A 25,413-nucleotide genomic window follows, 5' to 3' on the forward strand; every position below is an offset into this window, starting at 1 on the left:
TAGGTTGGCAGGAGCTGGGGCAGAGCAATGGGAGCTCACCCCATCATGGGGATTCGAACCGCCGACCTTCTGATTGGCAAGCCCTAGACTCAGTGGTTTAGACCACAGCGCCACCCGCATCCCTCTTGAGACTTCTTAGGGTAGTGATAAAGCGGGATATCAAATCTAAACTCTTCTTCTCTTCTTCAAGCCTCCAGCTCACACAAGCTGGAGTAGAGACTTTGGCACCTGCTAACTGTGGTGTGGGCAGCTGCGCTCTCCTCAGTGGAGCAGTTTAAAGAAGCTGCCTGCCCATGCAGTCCCTATGTGGTATGAGGGCCACAATGTGCTGGAGGCTTCACCCAGCGTTTGTCATAGATGAGGCAGCCGCCACGCCAGAGTCCCTCTGCTACCTGGTTCCCCTCCACCCCAATCCCTTTTCTTGTTATTTCATTTAGGTTTGTGCACACCCACACATTTAAAGTACATTTATAACATGTAACTTCCCCCAAAGCCTCCTGGGAACTGTCATTGGTTGGGGCTATGGGGATTGTAGCTCTGTGGTAAATGACAGTACATGTTACATGCTTTAAATGTATAGTGTGTACACACTATTGCTGATTGTGGCAAGCCATTTTGGTAGCATTTGATAGTTGAATAGCAGGATATAAATAAATATTGGATAATATTCTTGACTTTTCCATGTAACGTTGCACGAGGCACACTGGTACATCTTAAGATTATACCTTTTTATGGTATCTCCTTTATTATGTATAAGATGCACAGAGTGTGTGTGGGGGGGGAATCGCAATAAATTTGGTCACAGGACTATGGAGCCACCTACTGGTCTTCCACAGCTGCTCTTCTCAGGAATGCTGATTTGCTTGTAGCGTATCCTGCCTAGATCTTCCTGGCTTGGATACTTTTGTTTGCATTTTCTTCATTCCGCACATCGGAAATCAAAATCGGCTCTTTTCTTGAAGCTCTGGCTACAGAGACTTTTATGTTGCAATCCTCTGCCTGCTTACCTGAATTATATTTACTTCTGAGTAGACACATATGCCCATACATGTCTGTCTCTCTCTCTCTCTCTCTCTCTCTCTCTCTCTCTCTCTCTCTCTCTCTCTGTTAATAATTGTTCTGTGGTGCGATACTATCAAGGTTAAGTCCCACTGCATTGAATGGGACTGAATCCCAGATATAGAATATAGAAATACTATATAGATCCTATATAGATATAGTATATAGAATTGCAGTCCTGGACTATTGATTGCCTGCCAAGACCTGCGACCCTGCAGTTCGCAGAGAGTAATTAAGCAGACAAAACAATGGCATACAATTTGGGAGTAAAATAGGCCAGAAATTTTATTGGTTACAGATGTGAATGGTTTCTCCTAGGCATTCAGTGAAGCGACATTATTCCACTCCAGCCAGGCTGCTGGGAGTATATCTAAGGGTAAACCTAATTTGAGGGGGCCCTATGACCAACATCAAATAGGGGTACCCTGATAGGTCTCTATTGGTGGAGTGCTATGTCTGGGCGTTGGAGAAATGTCACTCCTCCCAGATCCCTTTAGCATGATGCTCTTAACCAATTCATATCCCCTTAACCAATTCACACAAACACACACACACATACATGCAGGGTACTCTTAGCCAATTCATCCAACGTTATTATGCATGAGGATGAGGCTTACCACCAGCTACAACAAATATAACTCAAAGGGGACCAGGGGAAATCTTCCTGAAGTTGTTAGACTACAACTCTCATCAGTCCCAGCCAACGTGGTCAATGGTTGGCAATGACAGGAGTTGTGGTCTAGGGGCATTCAGATGGCTACCTGTTTCCCACCCCTGGAGGCAGCCTTCTAGGATTTCAGACCTTCTAGGTATAAGGCATTTTCTCTGTCACTGAGATATGGTCCCTCCCCAATGGCTAACTACTTTTCAAGCTCAGCCAAACACCATGAAAGGAATGCTCAATGGGTGTCTGCATCCTGCGAAGGTCCAGATTCAGTCCAACCCACATCATCTTTGCTTAAAGATTCTTAGGAGAGAACTGTATGTCAGGAATAGGGATGGAAGAGAATTTCAATTCAGGACACATTCAAAGCCAATTCTATCAGATGTCCACTTTCCAGAATAAGATGCAAACAGAAGCACAGGTGTCCCTCAAAATTGATACTTATCCGAATTTTGCAATGCGCTTCTGCAACCAAGGGATGTTCACAATAATGTTTATTTTAGTGGAAAGTATGCACAAAAATAAAGAAAATAGCATACAAAGATGCCTCATATTAGGGGAAATTGCTCAGGCAAATGTGTACTTTAGTCAAAACTGCATATAAGAATGTGTTGATCAAGAGAAATCCGCATTAAAATGCTGGTGAATTTTCAAGAGGATCTTTAAAAAAAGTTGCAAAATGTAGAGAACTGAACTGAAGATTTGAAAGTGATAAATTAAGAGAACTGCAGTGGACAGCACCTTCCAAACCTTGTCAGGAATGACCTAAGAGTGCAGCTGCTGGTAGCACTCCCATTTAAGATTCCCCAACTTGCATTCCTGATATGGAGTAGTACTTACCCCATGTCCTGACAGCATGACAGTGTATGTTTTCCTCTCCTCATCAGAGACAACAATTGACACGGGCAGGGAAATAAACATGAGTCATGGCACTACGACACTGAATAAATTCTATTGCAGTGGAATTTCGATTTTTGAACGTAATCCATTCTGTAAGACCGTTCCATTTCCAAATGTTCAAAAACCAAAATTCAAAGGGCTGTCAGCAATTTCAATGTGGAAAAAAGAGAAATGCGTCTTGGAAGCCATTCGAGTTCTGAAAAACATTTGGAAACTGGAAAACTTACTTCTGGGTTTCCGGCGTTCAGGAGCCGAAACGTCCCAAAACGGAGGGAGGCGTTCGGGAACCGAGGTTTGACTGCATGTGTTATGCAGAAGAGAAGATTATATGCAGTTGTGTGCAATTTTGCATCACATACAAACTTTAGCAAAGCAAGATCCCTTACTGTGATGCATTTCCATAGGTTATTTTCGCAAATTCATGCATACTTTACCCCAATATATGCATTTTTGTGCAACACATACTGAACTTAACTGCACTGAAAAAGCAGGCACATGAATTTCAAAGCATAGTCTGTTGTTCTGAAAGTACGACTTAAGTAGGTGCACCTTCTGAATCAAATTTGTTCTCCATCCCTATTCTGAGGTTGATAGCCCATTACTTTAACACAGTCTAACGCAGGGATAGAGAGGCCAGATGTTGACGGACTACCACTTCCACCACCCCTGACCATTGGATAATCTAGCTGGGGATGCTGAGAATTAGAGTCCATCACCCTTAGGCTCCAAAATAACAAGCAGATTGTACAAAAGGAAGGGAACTCACATTGCATATAGTGTGGTTGAGAGTTTCCAAAGATAGCGCCTTCTGGGCAAATGTCGAAGCCCTCGTGAACAGCAGCTGAATACCACCAAATTATTTTTGCTGGGAAACGTGGTTCTGTTCTCCTCCCTCCCCAGCTCTGCAGTTGCTCCGCTGCCATGGGAGTATTTATTATAGCGTAAATGATGAGAAAATCAAGATAGCGCAGGGAAGAACGAACGTGTGTTTTGTAAATTGTCTCTCATACTGCAGCAACAGTGAGAAAAAGAGGAAAGCAATATGATGATTAAAATGACTATCAGACACTCACCAGCTTGGCTATATCTGAAACAGTGAAAATTACAGTATAAATGTTCCAGTGTGCAACCGGCTTATTGAACATATTAATGCGGAGATGGAAGTCTAAGGGGAACAGATAGTGCCTCATACTGTATTTGTTTCCTTGTTGATATACAGCTGCAATAATAGCTCAGGGGTGATTATAATAAAAAAAGATAATATTTTAACTCTTCCAGGAGCTATAGATTGAGCCCATATATAGCATCTAAAGGGATAAATCAGAGCAGTTGTCAAGGCACCAATATAGAGCTAATTTATTTCCTTAAAAATGAGAAGAAGATGTGATTTCAGATGTCATCCCTATGATGAATGAGCCACATTCTGTAATCAGTCATCCAGCATAAACTATTATTTAGGAACTATTGGAAAGCAAACTGCCAAACATATGTTTCCCTTAAACAACGCACACAAAGACTTTGGGAATGGGTCCTGATTATCTCAGTCAACGGTTTGAGCACAACGTATGCATTTATGCAGATGTTATCTCAGCTATAAAACTCATCAAAATGTTTTACATTAAAACAACTGTGTCTGTTGCTCCCCGCCCAGTTGGTTTTTCGCGTATGGGGGGGAGGGACCAAAATCAGTTCTGCTCAAGTTTTGTAGGAGATGGTTGTGTTGTTAGATCGTCCTATTAGCTATTGACACAGCTTTTGGCCCATGTTTATGAACTCACGGTCTTCCACTGAGATCATCTGCTGAGACCCTGCTCCAGGTGCTCCCATTTTCAGATGTTAGGTGGGTGGCTCTCACAGACAGGGCCTTTTATGTTGTGGCATCCTGAGTGCGGAATGTCTTCTCCAGGGGTCAGCAAACTTTTTCAGCAGGGGGTCGGTCCACTGTCCCTCAGACTTTGTGGGGGGCCGGACTATTTTTTTTTTGGGGGGGGTATGAACTAATTCCTATGCCCCACAAATACCCCAGAGATGCATATTAAATAAAAGGACACATTCTACTCATGAAAAACACGCTGATTCCTGGACTATACGTGGGCCGGATTTAGAAGGCGATGGGCCGAATCCGGCCCCCGGGCCTTAGTTTGCCTACCCATGGTCTTCTCCAAACTGCTGGATTTTAGGAGTCAGTTGTTTTAATTCTGTTTATATTGTTCATTTCTTTTAAAGTTGCCTTGCAGGTGGTGTGGAGGAAAACCAGTTATTTCTTGGTATAGCCCCTCTTCGGAAGAATTAGCAATGCCTTTAAGAATTATGCCGTTTTTGACAAACATTGCACCCATGTGGCTTCTTTAAGAAAGCAGCAATGAAGGAATATGTCGGGCTTCAGGGAATTGGCTTCCTCCCCCTGTGGCAGTAGATAAGAGATCAAATGAAAGGAATACCTTACCAGTTAGAATCTTTAATAATCAAAGTGAGAGAACAGAGAACACATCTTGTAGAAATCGTGGTGATCTTAAAATCCCCCCTGCATCCCTATTAATCTACGTCACTCCTACGTCTTGTAATCTGAGCTTGTACCCTCTGTGCTTTCTATTCTGATACTTTCTGAGCTCTCCGTGACTTTGGAGAGGCGGGGTAAGCTGTCCTGAGATTGAATCTGTTAACCCTCTTTCTTCCAGTGTTTCTTCTCCTTGCTGTTCCCCATCCAAGTATTTCCCAGCTTCTGAGACTTCCGGGGTGGCGCCATCAGCAATGGCGGACTCCCTCTGAACTGGAGGGACTAGCTCCGCGGGAAACGGGTCTTCTCCGCTACGGCGAAGCGGGGACCCTTTTAAAAATCACAGGCGGATGAAGCCTGTGACCATGGGACTTGGCGGGCACCTTTAGCGCCCCCCCAACTTGCTAAGGAACCCACTAACGGGCTCCGAAGTGAAGAGGGGGAAGTGGCGCGGTGCTGTGAGTCAACTGCTATTTCCGTGGAGCGAAGCCGCATAGCCGTTGCCGGAGAGCGCTGCCTTTTTCCTGGGACAATTTGGACTCAAAAATAAGCACCCATGAGTACTTAGACTTTGAACAACTGGACATTAAATGGGGACTTGCGAGCAGAAAGGAATTGGATCTTAAAAATTTATTTCAATTTGGTACGGAACGGGAAGGTCTAAACAGGAAGTCAGCCTTCCGTTCTTCTGTAGACAGAATAAAGCAAAGACAACGTAAACTAGAGCTCAGAAAATCGCCTTTAAAGGATTAGATTTCATCATTTAAAATTGTGGAACCCCCCTTCGACAGCAGGAGAAGAAGGGGGATCTTTTTTGGACTGTTTAAAGTGAGTTTAAAGTAAAGCAACTTTCCTCCGTCCTGATCCTGGAGCGGGGTGTCAGGACTGACGTTTGAAGTTCATTGACCAGAGACAAACGTTTTTGACAGATAGCTAAAAGAGAAACATAGTGATTCCACTGTTTCCCTTTGCATTTCAAAGGAACAAATATTGACAAAGTATCTCAAAAAGGGAAACTTTGTTGCAAGATCAAATAGAAGTTTCCCCCCTAGAGGGAGACTGTGAAACTGTAACCAACTCCAGGGAGCCGGCAGCTGTTTACAGATTACAATCGTGGGAATAGGCATTTGACCTTGCAGGACAATGTATTCAGAAGCTTTGTTGTGTGCTTTCTACAAAACAAATGCCCTACTGGAACAGTTACATGAGAAGGTGAATTTCATGACGACTTCGACTAGAAATTTTGAACAGGCAGTGGGAAATTTTGAACACAGTGGGAAAATATGTGGAGCCCACCCAGGAATTAAATCAGGAGTGTGTCTTGACAGAACAGGCCCAACAGGAATATGAGTTTTCGGATTTGACAAATGAACTTGGAAAAAGCCAGATTTGGAAAGGAAAAGTTTGGTTTGGCTTGGAAATGGGGGGCTGGATTGACCCCTCTATGCTGGGATGTCTGGACTTTTCAAATCTGGCAATGGGCCGTGAGATGTTTGGGATTGTGGGGGCTCTTAATTTTGGAAGGTCTTTGAAACATGCTTTTAAATACCATATGGAATTCAGTGCTGAATATGGAAAAGGGGCTGATCTGTCGAGAAGGGTTAAAAATATTGCCAAGCTGGAGTTACCACGAGCAGGAGACAAGGGAAAATACAGTTACAAATATGAAGAAGAGCTGCGGAAGGGACATGGAAGAGACTTGAGGGCCTCGGATATAAGGTTGCCAGGTTAATGGGCCAGATCGATGGGATAATAAGGACTGACAAAACCCGGAACCAGGAGGAAGGGACGTTGGATGAAGATTGGATCTGTTTGTATTTCTTTTTTCTACCATTAGAACTGTTTTATAAAATTGATGAATGTTAGAAAAATGTTGGAATGAAATTACTCGGCTTTAGTAAAGATGTTTAAAGAATTATGAAAGAATATTATGGTTATGAGAAGTTGGTAAGGATAAAATTTAAGTTTTAAGCTTTAAGGTTTATTTTCTTATAGAAAGAAAGATAAGATTAAAACTGTTTAGGGTAATGTAATGACAGAATATTATGAAATATGGAAAGGATTTGCTGGGATAATTAATAACTAGGATACAAAGAAAGGGAGGAGGAGGAGGTCAAAGAAAGAAGGTAATGACAGTTGAGGATTCGAGAATAATGAATTTGTTTTTAAATGTTCTTAAATTGTTTGTGGTGTATTTTTGGTTTTTTTAATGTCTTTTTCTCTTATTTTTGAATTTGTATTCGTAGGGTTGGAAGGGGTTTGTTTTTCTTTCTTTATCTACTTTGTTAACTATTTTTATTTTGTATTTTCTTCTGCTTTTATTTTATTTCGCAACACTTTGAAAATTTCAATAAATATTTTTTTTTTTAAAAAAGTATTTCCCAGCTTCTGCCTTCTGAACTATGCCCCTCTGCAAACCACTATTCCAAATCTATACTGTCCTCCTGCTGCCGGGAAGATTCAGGATCAGAGGGAGACACCCTTTGTGATTTATGCACATCAATAAGGTGTAGGAGTAGGTCAGGTGTTTTCTGTTTGCGGTTGATTTAGCTCCCGTGTTCATTTGGCCACCCAACTCAGATCAACATTACAGAATGTTTGGTCCCTCATGTACTCATCACTATTGTTCAGGCATCAGATTTATTATGGGTAAGCTGGGAGAGGTACATGGATTGGGACACAACAGATGAATAAAAAGATCATATAAAGTGGTACCTCTAGTTACGAACTTAATTTGTTGCGGAGGTCCATTCCTAACCTGAAACTGTTCTTAACTAGAGGCGTGCTTTCACTAATGGGGCCTCTTGCTGCAGCTGAGCCACTGCCACACAATTTCCATTCTCACCCTGGGGCAAAGTTCTCAACTCGAGGCAACTCTTCCAGGTTAGAGGAGTTTGTAGCCTGAAGCATTTGTAACCTGATGCAATTGTAACTTGAGCTACCGCTGTATATGGAAGGGAAAGGGATATTCATGGGTTAAAGGCGCTTAGCTCTGTTTAGCGATGCTGGTGGCCAATCTTGTAGCTGGCAAAAGATATAGATCAACACCCTCTTAGGCCTCCTAAAATTACTTCCCTGCCTGTTGTGTGCAATTCTTTCATTTGCAGGATTTCCTGTCCCACTGTTCCAATGCTTTCTTTATCAGAGTGTAAATCTACAGCAACTGAAAGACAAGAGCTGCAGTACTTAAAGCTGCTAAAGTACTGCAGCCTTCACATAAAATACGCTCTCTTTTTATGCTCTTGTCCACAGCTCCATATTTTACTGGGTACTTTTCATTCTGGGGCTGAAGCAATCCAAGTGCAAGACATTGCCTCACCAGCAACGTGTTTACATTATGTAGGGTATTGATTCTATAGAAATGCTACAGTATTTTATACGCTCTCCAACCCAAGTTAAATAAAATATCCTGAGAGATAGCTTAGGTGGTAGAACATGAGACTTAGGGTCAAGGGTTCGAGTCCCATGTTGGGTGAAAAGTTCCTGCTGTTTCAGAGGGTTGGACTAGATCAGGGTTTCCCAAACTTGGGTCTCCAGCTGTTTTTGGACTGCAACTCCCATCATCCCTAGCTAGCAGGACCAGTGGTCAGGGATGATGGGTAATGTAGTCCAAAAGCATCTGGGGACCCAAGTTTGGGAAATGCAGAACTAGATGATCCTTGTGGTCCCTTCCAACTCTACAGTTCTATGATTCTATGATTTTGCTTTCAAATAAGTGCTCCAGATCCCCTAGTTTTGGAATACTTTTGGGTTCTCCACATGGTTTCCCCATTCTTTGTACCCCAAGAACAGAACCTGCCCTGTATCTGCTCCATTGGGATCCATGCAACCTCACTTCTCATAGTGAGGGAACTTCCAGAAGGTCCTCGGACCAAGATCTCAGCATTTGGGCTGAACCATGGGGGTGGAGACACTCCTTCAGGTATGCAGGACTGAGGTCATTTAGGGCATTAAAGGTCAACACCAACACTTTGAATTGTCCTTGGAAACGTACTGGGAGTCAATGTAGGTCTTGCAGGACTGGTGTTATATGGTCCCGTTGGCCACTCCTAGTCACCAGTCTAGCTGCCACATTCTGGATTAGTTGAAGTTTCTGGGTCACCTTCAAAGGTAGCCCCACACAAAGCATGTTGGAGTAGTGCAAGCAGGAGATAACCAAGGCATTACCACTCAGGTGAAACAGTGTGCAGTCTAGTAGGGTCTCAGCCGGTGTACCAAATGGAGCTGGTAGACAGCCACCTTGGACACAGAATTAACCTGTGACTCCATGGACAGCTATGAGTCCAAAATGACTCCCAGGCTGGACACAGTTATTCCATTCAGAACCAGGGGTCTGAGATAGTATAAGGAATCTTTCCTGCATTCTGCACATGAAGAGTGGCTTCCTAGGGGACTAATCCATATGACAGAGTCATTGATTTCCCTTTGCAACTGTTTGCCTTGAGCCAGTGCCACTTCGTCATGTTAAGTATGCTTAATAAGTGGAGGAGCCATTCTAAACTGGGGTAAGTTTTCCTCCTGCAGAAATGCTGGCATTCAAATATATGATTCTGCTGATTGCTGATTGATATAAGTAAAAGGTAAAGGGACCCCTGACCATAAGGTCCAGTCATGACCGACTCTGGGGTTGCGGTGCTCATCACACTTTATTGGCCGAGGGAGCCGGCGTACAGCTTCCGGGTCATGTGGCCAGCATGACTAAGCCGCTTCTGCCAAACCAGAGCAGTGCACGGAAACACCGTTTACCTTCCCGCAGGAACGGTACCTATTTATCTACTTGCACTTTGACGTGCTTTCAAACTGCTAGGTTGGCAGGAGCAGAGACTGAGCAACGGGAGCTCACCCCATCACGGGGATTTGAACCGCCGACCTTCTGATCGGCAAGTCCTAGGCTCTGTGGTTTAACCCACAGCGCCACCCGCGTGCTCCTTTTCCGATTGTGTAGCACACAAATCTATTAACCGATTGAGCCAGGCCCAGATATTTCCTACTTCCACTAGTCCCACTTCCAAAACAGAGAAATTCTGTATGCCACATGAGGCCTCACGAGCTCAGAAGTGATATGCTCTCACAGCACTTTGATCTGCACTAATGCTACATCCTTTCCCTGATGCATAAACATGGTCAATATCTACAGTTAGGAACATCCTGTGCTGTGATGTCTTACGTTATTTATGCTATAGTTGGAGGGAAAGCGGGGGCGGGAGAACTCTTATGCTTCCACAACATGCAAGCAGCATTCTTCTAACATTGCTTGATTTTTGAAATAGCATTGTTTGCTAAATATTGATATTCTTCGGCTTGTAGAAAATACAACAAAACAAAGCACGTTTCACAAAAACCTTTTTTTCAAAAAAGAAATATAATGTTCAATTCTAAAGCACCACTCAATTAAACATTAGCTTTAAAGGAGCAGCAGAACAAAGGAATAGAGTCACAGAATCACAGCATTGTAGAGTTGGAAGTGGCCACAAATTTCATCTAGTCCAACCCCCTGCAATACAGGAATCTTTTATAAAGCTTGTTGGGTCAGAGAGGGGAAGCAGTCCTGGATGCATCTATGTTTGCCAACTCTTTGGATCAAAACCAAGCACTGATCTGCCCCAGACACACCCTTACAAGATCCAAGTCCATTCAAGCTTTAGGCCAGACATGAGGAACCTATGGCCTTGCAGATGTAGCTCAATTTCTTCTTTCATCAGCCCCAGCCAGCCTGGCCTGTGCTCAGGGATGATGGAAAATGTAACATCAGGTGGACCAAAGGCTCCTCATACCTGCTGTAAGTTGCAATTCTTATCAATTGTCAGGGGCTGGACTGAGACCTGAACCTTCCCTAGAACACAAAGACAGTATAGATTTAGAACAGTGGTTTGCAGAAGGGCATAGTTCAGAGGCTGCAGAGGGGAGAAGCTGGTAAATATTGGGAGAGGAACAGCAGGAAGAAGAAGCACCAGGGGAGAGACATCTGATAGACTCGGTGTCTTTGGGAAGCATTCTTGACCCCCCCTCCCAGGACCAGGTGTGCATTGAGAGTAGTAGAACAGGAAGCTCAGAGACCGAAAGCACAGATCAGCCCGCGCAGGGATGACATAGAATAGGAGAGATGGAGGGAGAGGGACTTTACTCAGAGCAATGCCATTATTTAAGAGAGACTGCATTCCCTTCTCTCTCTGTACTTTTGTACTGTTTTATTGTTGTTAGCCGCCCTGAGCCCGGCTTCGGCTGGGGAGGGCGGGATATAAATAAAATTTATTATTATTATTATTATTATTATTATTATTATTATTATTGAATAAAGTACAGTGGTACCTCAGGTTAAGTACTTAATTGGTTCTGGAAGTCTGCACTTAACCTGAAGCGTTCTTAACCTGAAGCGGACTTTCCCATTGAAAGTAATGGAAAGTGGATTGATCCGTTCCAGACAATGAAAAAACATCCCCTAAAACAGCAATTTAAGACGAATCTTACTGTTTCACGAGACCATTGAGCCATAAAATGAAGGCAATAATCAATGTACTGTACTATAAAATACTATAAAATAAAATAAAGACAGTTTTTAGATGAAAAAAAATAAAATTTATTTCCAAACTCGCTGTTTGGAGGGGGGTCAGGGTCCTCTTCCACAATCACAATCAGCTTGGCTCCCTGCATTCATGAAGGCCTCAGAGAGCTCCTGCGGCTGGAGCCCAGTCGCAGAGCCTCTGCAGGCACCGTGGATGCCAGGGCTTGGCTCCCGACATCCGCAGAGCCTTGCAGACACCGCGAATGTCGGGGCTTGGTTCCCGGCATTTGCGGAGCCACTGTAGGCATCGCAGATGTCGGGGCTAGGCTCCCGGCATTTGCAGAGCCCTGCAGGCACCGCAGATGTCAGGGCTAGGCTCCCGGCATTCGCGGAGGCCTCCGAGAGCTCCGTAGGCCCTGCCAATGTCCGGGTTTGGCTCCAGGCAGCGGCGAGGCCTCAGAGAGCTTGGACAGCTTACTTCCGGGTTACAATCGTTCGTAACCCAAAAAAACTTAAGTTGAAGAATTCGTAACCCGAGATACCACTGTACTTGGTAAGAGCTCTTCTTGTTTATCTGCTTCTTGGCTGCCACCGTGGGAGGGATCGGATTCCCCTAACGCCTGACATCAATGGAAGTAAGCCCGACTGAACACAGTGGGACCCACTTCTGAATAGACGTATTGTTAAAGGCTAAAAGAAACATTTTAAATTGACTAGCTTGATAAGGTCTGAAACACAATGGACATCATCAAATCAACACCCTAGGTACAGGTATGATGAAGAAAAGTAAAAGGATTGTCTTTTTATGCCTTAGAAGTCTAGTATTGTTTGTCAGCACCCATATTCATTAGATATATTTTGATACCATGGCTTTGCTGTTTTTGTTTTACTTGTTTACTTGCTTTTATCCTATATTTTATTCTGTGAACCATCCTGAAATCTTATGGGACCTGCGGGTAAAAAGGTAACAGTAAACAAATTTAATAAATTAATAATAAATTTGTACTTCTCCAAACAGGCTGTGCTCCAGTCTTTCTCATGTAAGCTGCTCTGTGGAAACTTCCTGAGGAGTGGAGGAATGCTTTAATTAAAAAGATATTATTTTTAATGATTTTTTAAAAATTAAGTTGCAGAAGCATGTCAAATTTCCATACTTCAGTAATCCAACAAATATACAGCTTTTATTTATTTATTTAGAGTATCTCCATATCCTTTTCAACTACGACAACAACAACATTCACCAAGTTGTTTACCTAAGACAAAATGACTAACAAAAGTGTTCCAAGGAAGTTGTCTGCCAATCTCATCGGGGATGAATCTTCTGCAATATATTCATGAACGCTTCAAAACATCCCTGTCTTAATCCACCCATATTTAATACTGTTCCTGGTTTTATGCCAGTACTGGGGAAACTGTTAAGCCTGTCCACATTTTTAATAATCCTGATCCTTCCTTCTCTGTGTCAAGCAAGATATGTCGACCACAGACAGCTAGTATAACACCCCAACATTTGTTTTCCCACATTTTAATTAATGATATATCGTTTATTTTTCAATATTGAGTTATTAAACATCTTGCAGCTATCAACATACGAAAAATTAATTCAGTTTTCTGTTTTGTGCCAAGTTTGGTTCAAGAGCCCCCATATTAGTGGCTGAATATGCAACAGGATATGACTGGTTCAGATAGCGTTGTAATTCCCAATACACGGTTTGGGAGTGCTTATTGATCCATCTCTTTCACTAGCTTCTGTTTGTGTACCAGCCACACACATCCCAGGACATGGGCAAGCTTGACACTGTGACATACATACATGACTTGCACTGACAGAACAATCACATTAGTGCTACATTGAATTCCACCCAATGGGTGTGCTTGGAGTATGACTAAATTGGATCCAACCCATGGGACATAAGTCATGACTACCGTATCCTGTAATCTTCAATGAGATCTTAGCTCAAATGGACCCAACTCCGTATATATGGATATCCAACAGCCCGTTTCTTGTGAGGTTACATTCAGGATACGGGTGGCGCTGTGGTCTAAACCACTGAGCCTCTTGGGCTTGCCAATCAGAAGGTCAGCAGTTCGAATCCCCATGACGGAGTGAGCTCCTGTTGCTCTGTCCCAGCTCCTGCCAACCTAGCAGTTTGGAAGCACGCCTGTGCAAGTAGATAAATAGATACTGCGGTGGCGGGAAGGTAAACAGGATTTCCATGTGCTCTGCTTTCCATCACAGTGTTCTGTTGCACCAGAAGAGGTTTAGTCATGCTGGCCACATAACCTGGAAAGCTGTCTGTGGACAAACGCTGGCTTCCTCAGCCTGAAAGTGAGATGAGCGCTGCAACCTCATAGTTGCCTTTGACTGGACTTAACCATCCAGGGGTCCTTTACCTTTTTTTTTTTTTAACCTTCTTTTGAGGTTGTGTTCAGCAGATTCCCTTCCTGCATACTTTCAATGCAATTTTATTTACTGATACTTTTACAGTGGTTTACAAACAGCCCTGTTAATGAACTATTCGGTTTACGAACTCCACAAAACCAGAAGTAGGTGCACTGGCATCAAGAGGCCTCATTAGGGAAAGTGTGTCTTGGTTTAAGAATGGTTTTGGTTTAAGAACGGACTTCCAGAATGGATTAAGTTCATAAACCAAGGTCCCATTTTATTCCTATCTATATATAACAAAAAATAAATAAGTCTTCTTGTTTCTATCCAGGGCATTTTGCTGAACTGACTTGTCCTTTATCCCACACCAATGGTATAAACCTGGAATGGGGAATCTATGGCCCTCAGTATGTTGCTGGACTACAACTCCCAACTTCCTGGGCCATTGGCCATGCTGGTGGAGGTTGTTGAGAGTTGGAGTTCAATAATACCTGGAGGGCCACAAGCTCCCCTTCCCTGGTATAAGCTGTAACTCTAACAAAGTAAATAGAATATGTGGAAGAACCGTGCAACTATTTTTTTCTCTCAACCAAACTGAGCACCAATACAGCTTAAGCTATGAGTAGATGTGGCTTCAGAAAACATGTGAGCTGAAGAAGCAGGACATCCAATCTTGATGAAGGACTCCTTGAGCCAATTTGTTTGTAGATATAATAAACCATTTCCATTCTTTTATAAAAAAACTTGTTATCTTGATTTCTTATTCTTCTGGTAAGTTTCGCCATTTCTGTATAATCCACAAGTTTTTGTATCCATTCATCGTCGGGACTTCTTCTTCTTTCCATTTTTGGACAAGTAACATTCTTGCAGCTGTAGCTGCAATACATAAATAAATTTCTATACTGTTTGAGTAGTTCTATGCCTATAATCTCCAAGAGAAGGTCAATTCAAAGATTGCAATTCCGCTTTGACTTATTACTGACGTTTTTCCAGCGCTTTCCCTATATTCCGGTCTTCATTTCTAATGCATGATGAAACAGACATTTCTGCTGCCATATGCTTTCTGCTTGAATAGTATAATGAAATATAATGTGCAAAGGTTCTAACCTCCACCCCACTTATTGTTTCTTGTTACATCACCCAAATCCTGGAGCCCAATGTCCTTCGACTTTCCACCTCCACCCCAATCATAGACTTTTCATAGAATACAAATCAGAGACTACTCAACTGGGACAACTTACCATTTGTATATTCTGAGTGCAAAAATATGTTTATATTCCAGTGGAGCTAGTCTGGATGTTGCTTTTTATTTAACTTTATTTGGAACCCTTCCCGTTCTCTGATTTAATGACTCAACAAACTCACCCAGATTTCATGGATCATGAAGGCCTATCTAGGTTCTGTCTGACTTTTTATAGGGTCACCAATCACCATTTTATATGAGAGCCTTGGGTTCCCTTTTTATATTACCCAATGAGAAGACAAAGTTTAGTGTGAGCTGTTTTTCTTCTTCCCCGCACTGTTTTCTTGTTGCATGGAGGGTGAGTTTGCCACTAATCTGTTAAACTGGAGATGTTCCTACCTAGAGTTGTACCACAACACTGGCTTACTATGAATGGTAAAAGGAGGAAAATGACTTTGAATTCCATTATTCAGTTCCAGTGTATGATGAATGAAGGAGAAGCATCCCTTAGAACATCTAAAACAGAGTTAGGTCAGGAGCAACTCTGGAGCTTTTTACCCAGGAGTTCCATATTTAGAAGCACAAAACCTACATTCACACTGCAGCACCCACAGTATAAACAGAGTGCACGGGTATTTATCATATTCCTCTTCCGATGGATTTTATAAAAATGACCTGGCTGCTGCAAATGTCAAATGATATGGAAGATGTTAGCAAATTTACGAACACAATCCTGGTATGAAAATGGAAGGCATGAGCCTCCTCCATGTCTAGAGAAGATCCCCATAAAATCTAAAGTTTTACTTCGCATGATTGGCTACAGGACTTGCATAAAATATTGGGAGGAGGGGCAGGTAAGCCCCACCCTGCATAACTGAACACTAGATGCAGCACACACACACACCATTTAAATAGCAGTTCCCATCAACTGGGAGGGGGGAGCATCAAATATTTTATTTGGGGGGTGCGAAGGGACCTTGGCCCCTAGGAGTCGGCTCCGATGGTGACAACCACACAGATAAGAGGTAGAGATCATTCGCTTTGCATGCTCTTCTATTGCATGCTTTGGGAGGATAGTCACATTGTACTATTTCCCTCAATATTAAGCTTATTTACTGTATTCTTGTATCACAAAACAAGCCATAGGCAAGCCACCATTAAATCTAGGGAACGAGCGAACTTCCTCCTAAAGTGGGAAGTTGTTCTGCTTATTTCCAAGCGAAAGCCCCCAATCCCTTCCTTCTCACCCCCCCCCAACCCTTTTCCATTAAACCTCACCAGCTCAGCCAGCTGTAGCAGCATTGACTCTCTAACCTGGAAGAGGGGAGAAGGGAAGACTCAGTAGCTTTTCAGAATTGAGGTCCCAAGGCTATGGGCATTAGTAAACAATGCTGACATTGTAGTACCCCATGGGATGACTACACAATACACTTAGACGGGTTTGTGGAGGATAAGGCTAGCAATTGCTTCAGGCATCCATTCTGTAACAGCCAAGAGGAAGGCCTTGTTTGTGGTGGCACCCATACTCTGGAATGCGCCCACAGATCCATAGGTAAAGGTAAAGGACCCCTGGAGAGTTATGTCCAGTGAAAGGCGACTATGGAATTGTGGCACTTATCTTGCTTTTCAGGCTGAGGGAGCCAGTGTTTGGCCACAGACAGCTTTCCGGGTCATGTGGCCAGCATCACTACACTGCTTCTGGCTCAATGGAACACCATGATGGAAACCAGAGTGCACAAAAATGCCATTTACTTTCCCGCTGCAGTGGTACCTATTTATCTACTTGCAGTGGTGTGCTTTTGGACTGCTAGGTTGGCAGGAGCTGGGACAGAGAAACGGGAGCTCACGCCGTTGCATGGATCTGAAGTGCTGACCTTCTGATCGGCAAGCCCAGTAGGCTCAGTGGTTTAGACTAAGGTTACCAGATTTTTTTCAGTGAATCTGGGAACACTTTTCAACTTCAATAGGAATGTTAGAATTTTGTCAGGAGACTGATTTCTAAATCCAGGGACTGTCCCCGGGAAACAGGGACGTCTGGTAACCTTAGTTTAGACATCCATAGACATATATCTAAAAAGAGGGAAAGAGGGAAGTGGAGTTTGTGAACTCCATGAAAAGCCGCTCCAAGGTGGGGCAGTTGAGACAAACCTTACCAGGGTTTTCTCTCTCTCCTACCTGTCAATTTCCTCCCACTGAAAAATTATAAAAGAGCATTTTCAAAAGGAAGCGTCTCAAAAATGATGACAGCAAGCTTTCCTGCCTCAAAATATTTCTATTCATTTCCTTGTCATTTCATCTTAGCCTCACTCAGGACAGGGGGTGGGGGAATTCAAATTTTTCCTCTGGTGGAAAATCCATTTCCTGGTCAGTCCTCTTTCAAACATTGTTAAATGCCACACATTATCTGGTAGTTAATCAACGTGCTTTTAATTTAGAAAAGAAAAAAAAAACACTTAATTTGGACAACTTCCAAGGTACTAATTTAATCCTAATACCACTTAATTGCAATGAATGCCACTTAATAGGTGTAGTAATTCTACAAGATCTCTCTCTCTCTCTCTCTCTCTCTCTCTCTCTGTGTGTGTGTGTGTGTGCGTCAGTGTTGCTGTGGGGTGTGTGTGTCTCAAACTAGTTTGCAAGAAATTGTTTGACTGATCCATCCTTTTCCCAGCAGAACCACCTCACTTATTAATTAGTCCCAGCAAAACAGAAGATGTAAAGGTTATTCTGAGTGCTGTTGAAACCAGTGGGAGATGATACAGGTGTAAATAATCTCTAGAGCTTTCAGAGTGCTCTAGAGCAGCTAGTCATTGGGGTTTGCAAGTTGCTACGCCTTTGTCTGCATGGTTAAATATCAATACCATGTGGGCAAAAATGGCTCACCTGATGGGTGACTGCGATGTCAGGTGATTGACAGGTGAGCAGCCCCACCCACTGTCAAACTCAACCCATGGGGTGTAGGGGAGATAAGGACCAGGCCCAATAGCCAGATCCATATCACCACTCCTGCTCTACAGAGAAATCAAATGAGATTTTAGATCCAGAAAACAAATTCAACTCTTATTTACTGTTTGCAAACTGCTTGATATGTAGATTTCAAAACAGTGAACAGTTGTTGTTTTTTAAAAAATAATACAATATATAAGCCGAACAAAACAACAAAAACTGTGATGTCGCAGAATTGCCTTTGACCAGTAAATTGAGGTATGTGGCTTGGCATTACTATTCTGAGATGCCTGGCATAAACCAAAAACGGCATATGCCAGTGTTAAAGGAAAATCCTTGGGCTCACTTGGATTACCAAATGAAGATACCAGCCAGCAATATAGGCGTGAAACAGCAGCCAGTAGGCCTGATCTTTATTCAAAGAGTCTTGCAACAGGACTTCCACCCACCACCAACAGCAGCAAGAATACTCATCGCGAAGTATTGGAAGACACAAGATTTGCCCACCCGGGAAGAATGGCAGATGAAGTTGATGGACTACATGGAACTGGCGGAAATGACTGGCAGAATCTGAGACCAGGGAGAGGAGTTGGTGGAAGAAGACTGGAAAAAGTTTAAAGATTATCTACAGAAATATTGTAAAATTAATGAATGTTAGAAAAATGTTGAAATGAAGTTATATGGCTTTAGTAGAAATATTATAAGGAATTAAGTACAGATAGGTTAATAGAGTATTAAAGGGAAAAAAATAAGGTTAGAATGAGTTAAGATAATTATAGGATAGAAAACAGAGGAGGATGGAAAGGAATTGCTGAAATAATTAACAGAAGTGGAATACAAAAAGGGAGGTGTGAGGAGGTCGTGGAAATAAGTGAATGAAAGATGGGATAATGAAATTGGTTGATTTATTTTATTGTCTTTGTCTTGTTTTGTTAATTTGATGTGTTGTACTGTATTGTTTTTCTTTTTCTTTTTTTTCCTCTTCTTTTTTTTTTAGTGTTTTTGGAAAAATAATATTTTTTTTTTTTTAAAGGACTTCCACCCACCACATGGAAGAAGCAGGAAGAAGCCCCAAATAAAAGGGTGCTCCTTCTTTTATAAGTTTTCCCTTTTTCTTATAAACACCTTTTGTGAAGCCTCATGCACACATCATAGATACATCATACATATGTCACAAACAGGGAGGGGTTTCTGGCAGAAACAGGGTCATCAGGTTTTGCCCCCAACCCTGCTTTGCCTTCCACCTTCCACCCATCAAGTGATACAAAGGAAATATTCACAAGTTCCTGGTTTTCCAGTCAGGTAACCACACCTCTTTGTCCTGACAGAAAGCACAATCCATTTTTGGATGGTTTGCTATTGTTCGTGTGATAACTACCTGTCTGGCACCCATTTGCCAGGATGCCAGTGATTATCTCTTGTGCAAGAGGCTGTTGTGTACATGTTTCAGGGATTATGGCTCTCTTTACCAGTTTTTCCAGCTCTCCCCTTCCACAGTCCTTTGTTCCCTGAGTAAAACGAAGTTGGAATGGTGTCGATCCGACATAGGGCTGATTTTATATGAATATTTGAAGGTTTTGCTGCACAAGGGAAGGTGAATACTACGCAACCTTGAACAAGATACAATGCAGCAAAACTTGGGTGGGTTTTTATGGGGATATTTACAAAATTGAAAGAACTTGCTGGAATAATTAATTGAACTAGAATACAAAAAAGGAGGTGTGAGGAAGTCGAGGAAATAAGCAAATGAAAGATAAGGATATGAAAATACGGGGTCCTTTTTATTTTTGTTTGTTCTTTTTGGGGGGTTTTAAATGCTTTTGTTTTTTCTTTTTTGCCTTTTTTGTATTGTTGATGTTTTGTATTACTGTATTTATTTTTGTTTCTGAGGTTTTGTAATTGTTTATTACTTGTATTTTTCTTTTGTTTCTCTTTTCTTTTCTTTTCTTTGTAATGTTTACAAAATTGAATGGTGTCGGTTTGGGGGATGGTCTTGGGGTGCTGTGTCCCGTTTAACTGGAAACCCCCCCCCAAAAAAAAACTTTATAAAAATTCTGGTTACACCAGAAACAAGAAACATCATCATAATTTGTCAAGTACACCAAAATCCACCTCAATTCAGATTTACCAGAATTCAAACTGGGATGTCTGAATTCTTGCAAAACTCCCTGTCAGAAGTGGGCCAGAAAAAATAAAGATTGCAGGATTAGGGCATCAGTGGTCGAGCTTTGCAGGAAACAGTTCAATCCCTGGTATCTCCAGGTAAGGCTGGAAATAGCCCTGTCTGAAACACTGGAGAGCCCTGCCAATTCGTGCGGACTCCACTGAGACAGATGGACCAATTGTCTGACTCAGTAAAAAGGTAAAAAGGTAAAAAGGTAAAGGACCCCTGAACGGTTAAGTCCAGTCAAAGGCGATGACATCAGTTCAGAGTTTGAATACAGTTTAAAAAAGGAAAAAGTTATAATGCTACACAGGGACATACATAGGGATTCTGGTCCGACTGCACTAGCTACCAATGAGTTTCAGGGCCCAATTCAAAGTGCTGGTTTTGACCCAGAAAGCCTTAAAAGGCTCAGGGCCACAGTACCTCAAGAACCGCCTCTTTCCATGTGAACCTACCTGGACCGTGAGATCATCTTCTGAGGCCCTCCTTCATGTGCCTCCTCCTTGAGAGGTCCAGAGGGTGGCAACACGAGCCTTCTCTGCAGTGGCTCCCTGTCCATGGACTGCTCTCCCCAGGAAAGTTTGCCTGGCACCTTCATTAGGCACCTTTAGGCACCAGGCCTTTGGCTGATTTGATTGACATCCTATGCCCTTTAAAAATGTGTTAGTGGGGTATTGGGTTGTTGTTGTTTTTATTTTGATAATGTATTTTGTGGTTTTATATTCTGATTTTATTCTGTGAACTGCCCTGAGACCAGTGGGTATAGGGCGGTATACAAATTCAAACAAACAAACAAACAAACAAACAAACAAACAAACAAACAAACAGTGTTTCACCAATATAGCAAACTGACTTTCTTTTTCCATCATATAGTTGCATCGATTTTCCAGATTACATGACTGACTGTTAATGGAAATTCTATGATGTCATTGCAGTTTAGCCAATAGCTGAAACAGGATGCTATTGCTAAGGATTGGTGGTGGCAATCTGTTGTTATCCTACCCCCTTCCAACCCCCCAACCCTCCATCTTTCCCCCTCATTCTAGAAACTAAGCAAATAAGGATGCAAACTTTTACGGTAACTTTTAAGAACCCCCTGATTAAACCAACATCTTTTTTTTTATTGGGCATATCATTTAAATAACAAATTCTTCTCTCTGGTGATTTAAGGAAAGCTCAAGCTTGGTTTAGACTGTGTATCTTTAAATGCCAGACGTAAACCCCCATAGGTATTGCAGTTATTTAAATTCAACGCTTCTCTGAACTTCAGAGTCATGCGAGGTTAGGAGATATGGTACCTTCTGCTGGCACAGACTGTAAACTATCTGCAATTAACAAACGGGTCTCCTTGATTTATACGTACAGCGCTATTCGTTTGCGGACAAACCTTGTTAGTAAAAGTATTGTTCTACCCAAGCGACATATTTTAACATCAAGAGGCGGGCATCGCGGCAATAGTTCGCACCGCGATCTGCAAATTAATTCTAGCCCCGGCACTGAGGCTTGAATTCTCATTTTTCACTGTCATATGTGTGGCTTTAGTGTCAAAAGTGATGCATCTAAACCCCCTTGCTTTCCATTTGAATAGCAGGCTATCACACTGTGACATAATCAACAACCTTGAAAAATATTGAGGCATGGATTTGAATATGAGTGCATTTATGAAGCTGCTCCACCTGCTGATTAAATTTCAAGCTCGGAATCAAGCCCCATGGTGATATGGTCCCGGGCAGATACAGCTTGAAGGGAATTGAATTTTGAAATAAAGTTGGTTTTGCAAGGTACACATAAAAGAAAAAAGAAAAAAAGAGGCTTATACTCCTAGAACAGTCATGAAGGGGGCTATTAACAAGTACGGCCCTCTTGCAGTTTTCCCAGCACTTCTGAGTCTTATCTTGAAATTTTCTGCTGCAAAGGTCTTCATTAGACAACTTACAAAGGCTGTCTTCAGTCCTGTCCTTCCATACCTTCCAATATTTCTCCGATGTAATTGGGACATCCTATTCAATGATGATATTGGGACATCCATAATGATGAAATTGGGACATCCTATTCAATGATGGTGGGACGCGGGTGGCGCTGTGGGTTAAACCACAGAGCCTAGGACTTGCTGATCAGAAGGTCGGCAGTTCGAATCAAAGTGCAAGTAGATCAATAGGTACCGCTCCGGCGGGAAGGTAAATGGCGTTTCCGTGCGCTGCTCTGGATCGCCAGAAGTGGCTTAGTCATGTTGGCCACATGACCCCGAAGCTGTACGCCGGCTCCCTCAGCCAGTAAAGCGAGGTGAGCACCGCAACCCCAAAGTCGGTCATGACTGGACCTAATGGTCAGGGGTCCCTTTACCTTTACCTTTACCTATTCAATGATGATGATGACAACAATGATTTTATTATTTATACCCCAGTCACTCTGGGTGGCTTTCAACATAAAGAAAAACATTAAAAAGCTTCCCTATAAAGGTGTCTTCTAAAGGTTGTATAGTTACTGATCTCCTTGGCTTGGGGGTTGCCTAACTCCGTATCTTCCAACATTTCTCCAATGGAAATAGGGACATCCTAAGGAAAAGCGAGACATTCCAAGATCAAATCAGAAACCAGGCTGGCTTCTGTAACTCCAGGACTGTCCCTGGAAAATAGGAAGACTTGGAGGGTCTGTTGTTTTCTAGGGTTAACTTTGGCAGGTTTTGGTCTGCAAGCCTTTAGCATGAGAGGGAAAAAGCTTCTCAACTGCTTCTGCTAAGATTCGGATAAGAACATAAGAAGGTACCTTATACTGCGTCAGGACGCCAGGGGCAGGAGCAGAGCAACCAGCAACGAGGAGCAAGTAAAGAAGCAGCATTTTGGGTTCAAAAAGCCAAGGTTAAAAAACGTTTTAATAGACAAGTATGCCCTGTGATGTTTTAGAATGACGTATCTAATATCATTCCAAAAGAGGGAATTAATGTCAAACAGGTCAGTGGAGATTCAGCCTGGCTGGGGGGAAGAGAGGGGTTTGTACCAAGGTAAAATTTACATTATTTGCCTCAGGTCCTCTCCCTCTCCTCTCCCCCATGCTCCACAAATCTGTTCTTCCAATGCTTGGAGCAGATTTCATGGGTGGGTGACATGGGGAAAAGGCAGAAGGTGCTTCAGTCTTTGAAGCGACTGGATTACTTACAATCCTCAGTTTCAGGGTCCGGCTATACAGTTTCAAAATTAGTCTGCTCACCCCTGGTCTGCAAACAAACAAACAACATATTTCCTAAAGTGTTTGAGGGCACTCAGAAAGCAAGCTCATAATGCTTTGGGTGTTGAAGTCCCCCGAGCCACCCCTAAATAATTCACAATTCACACATAATTTTTGTTTAAGGTTTTTGGCATAATTTTGGCCACAACTTTATTAAAATACATGAGTGGTTGCTTAGGCATTGGTTATGACTATCTGTCCCCACGTCCAGGGACAGAACTGACTTCCGGATTCCAGCGAAAGCCAGTGAGGGAAAACAACATTGGGGAGAGCATGGAACCGGGCACCAGACCCTCCCCCCCCCCGCATGCTCCCGGGGGCTTGCGCGGCCCTAAGCCCCATTCAGGGTTACGGACGAAAGAATGGCAAGCCCCTGGATTCCTTTAACGGAATTCCCTTGCAGCAGCAGCATTGGAGGGGCAGGCACTTACCCCTCCACCAACCAATTTTTTAACCAATGCCTAACCACCAATCGCTCCTGCCAACCTAGCAGTTTGAAAGCACGTCAAAGATAAATATGTACCGCTCCGGCAGCAAGGTAAACGGCGTTTCCGTGCGCTGCTCTGTTTCGCCAGAAGCAGCTTAGTCATGCTGGCCACATGACCCGGAAGCTGTATGCCGGCTCCCTTGGCCAATAAAGCGAGATGAGCACCGCAACCCCAGAGTCGGCCACGACTGGACCTAATGGTCAGGGGTCCCTTAACCTTTACCTTTAACCACCAATCGAGGGACGCGGGTGGAGCTGTGGGTTAAACCCCAGAGCCTAGGACTTGCCAATCAGAAGGTCGGCGGTTCAAATCCCCGTGATGGGGTGAGGTCCTGTTGCTTGGTCCCAGCTCCTGCCAACCTAGGAGTTCGAAAGCACGTCAAAGTGCAAGTAGATAAATAGGTACCACTCTGGCAGGAAGGTAAACGGCGTTTCCGTGAGCTGCTCTGGTTCGCCAGAAGCGGCTTAGTCATGCTGGCCACATGACCCGGAAGCTGTACGCCGGCTCCCTCGGCCAATAAAGCGAGATGAGCACCACAACCCCAGAGTCGGTCACGACTGGACCTAATGGTCAGGGGTCCCTTTACCTTTACCTTTAACCGCCAATCGAGCCCTCACGCTCGCCACCAAACCTCTCACAACTGCCCCCAATTTCTCAACCCCAACGACACAGCAGTAAACCAGATGTCATAACCAGCTGGAGAGAGGTGCACTCCATCATCCCTATAAAAAGAAAAAGCTTTGATGGTAATGTCAGGGTGCAAAATCAAGCACCCCCCAAGACTAAACCCTTTTAGCCACAGCACTATTAGTGCGCTTCCTGGCCGGCATAGCGGACAACCGCACCTCCCAAGGCAAGGACCTTCATGGCCACTGCACTATCCACGTGCTTTCTGGCCCACTCAGTGGCAGCTGGGCAGTGGCTACCGCACCACGCACGTCGCTGAAGAAATTGCGACCAAAATATTTTGAGTCCAGGGAGAGCTGCCATCAACTCATCCAAGTCCTCATGCATGTGGGACGCAAACTTAAATGCCAGGGGAAGACGGCAAATCATTTTCGCTACTTTGTGGGGCGGGGCGCTGGGACCACCAGCAGCAGCGCCACAAAGCTAACACTTAATCCACTCATTCCTCTCTCTCTCGCTCACCTACCACTTTATAGATTTCTGTCAATCAACGCCGAAGCGGACAAAAGCGGGGAGTAATTTGGAATAATTACACCCCTCGCTTATGCACGAGTTTAAGAGGATAAATATTTACAAACCGGGAGCCACTGGAGACAATGACATCTCCATTTGGTGCTCAAGAGGGAGACTTCACTTAATTTTCACTTTGCATTCCAACGAGGGCATTTTTTTTTAGGGAAGAAAATGAAAGGCCTGCGTGCGCCTATTC

Source organism: Podarcis pityusensis (genome assembly GCF_964106645.2).
Source record: "Podarcis pityusensis genome assembly, chromosome: 2".
NCBI lineage: Eukaryota > Metazoa > Chordata > Lepidosauria > Squamata > Lacertidae > Podarcis > Podarcis pityusensis.